Source organism: Salvelinus sp. IW2-2015, unplaced genomic scaffold (genome assembly GCF_002910315.2).
Source record: "Salvelinus sp. IW2-2015 unplaced genomic scaffold, ASM291031v2 Un_scaffold1743, whole genome shotgun sequence".
NCBI lineage: Eukaryota > Metazoa > Chordata > Actinopteri > Salmoniformes > Salmonidae > Salvelinus > Salvelinus sp. IW2-2015.
Genome location: NW_019943126.1, coordinates 165,983 through 167,767, shown reverse-complemented (window position 1 = coordinate 167,767; position 1,785 = coordinate 165,983).

Sequence of the window (1,785 nt, the reverse complement as noted above, 5' to 3'; positions counted from 1 at the left end):
ATTAAGATGCTACATCTGTAGTGCACTATATAGGGAATAAGGTGCCATTTTGGACGCATAAATATACTGTAGCTGCTATGATTGTCATTGTCTTTTCCCTACCAACTGAGAGCATTTGTCCCCAAGGTGAAACAGAAGCCATGGACTGGAGGGAGCCCAAACAAAAAATGAGCTCAATGAGATTTAAATCATATTACCATCCGTCTACAGTACCACAATGATTATTACATTTGCAACAAATTGGGTCAGTCCTTTCCCGATCCAATGTGGACGTGTTCCGACTAACAAGGAAGTCACCGTAGTTGATGATGACATTTTTCTGTGACCCAAACAGCACACTATTCCCTATATAGTGCACTACTTTTCACAAAAAGTAGTGCACTAAACAGGGAATAGCCTTCCATTTGGGACTGAGTTGGTGAAATTTTATCAGCAAAATTGAATTGTGGGATTTATCTGCATCAATTTCTCTTTTACAAATGTAATTTCCTGGCAGTAAATTAGGTAAAGAGCTTCATCAGAGTATAAGATTCATTGATATGGTTTCACTTTTGGTAGCAGAGGAATAATACCTACTGTACTAAGTGGAATGAAATAGCCATTTTCTGGTGTAGACATATTTGATAAGCTTCAGTCTTACTGTATAGCCAGTCCAAGGCACAAAAGGTTCTCAGAGTGGTAGTGCTTGATCAGGTTCCCTCCCAGTCAATGTAAGCTTCTTCATTATGATCTAAAAGGCAAAACTGGTCCTAGATCAGTACTCCTACTCTGAGACACTTTATGAATACAGGCCCATATTTTCTAGTTCTATAGAACCGCTTCTTCATTCCAGACAGAGGCTACTCTGGGCCATAGGGGAATCTGATACGGCTATGAACATTGTTGTTCACATTGCATGTGAGTACAGTAACGTTAGGGTCTCAGAGAAAAGCACTGTTCAGCATGTGCAGCACCCACAGCCTGCATGGAAACCAACCCAGTAGAGCACTGAAGACAGAGGCTGTGTGGCTGTGTCCTAAATCGCATCCTTTTTCAAAATGTTTTATTATTTCACCTTTATTTAACCTGGTAGGTCAGCTGAGAACAAGTTCTCATTTACAACTGCGACCTGGCCAAGATAAAACAAAGCACTGCGACACAAACAACACAGAGTTACACATGGGATAAACAAATGTACAGTCAATAACACAATAGAAAAGTCTATATACAGTTTGTGCAAATGTAGTACGATTAGGGAGGTAAGGCAATAAATAGGCCATAGCGGCAAAATAATTACAATTTAGCAATTAAACACTGGAGTGATAGAAGTGCAGAAGATGAATGTGCAAGTAGAGATACTGGGGTGCAACGGAGCACAAAAATAAATAACAATATGGGGATGAGGTAGTGTGGTGGACTATTTACAGATGGGCTATTTACAGGTGCAATGATCGGTAAGCTGCTCTGACAGCTGATGCTTAAAGTTAGTGAGAGAGATATAAGTCTCCAGCTTCAGTGATTTTTGCAATTCGTTCCAGTTATTGGTAGCAGAGAACTGGAAGGAAAAGTGGCCAAAGAGGAGTTGGCTTTGGGGATGACCAGTGAAATATACCTGCTGGAGTGCGTGCTACAGGTGGGTGCTGCATTCGGTGACCAGTGAGCTGAGATAAGGCGGGGCTTTACCTAGCGAAGACTTATAGATGACCTGGAGCCAGTGGGTTTGGCGACGAATATGAAGCGAGGGCCAGCCAACGAGAGCATATTTTAGAAAAGCAGGGTAGGATAGATATAGGTCTGTAACAGTTT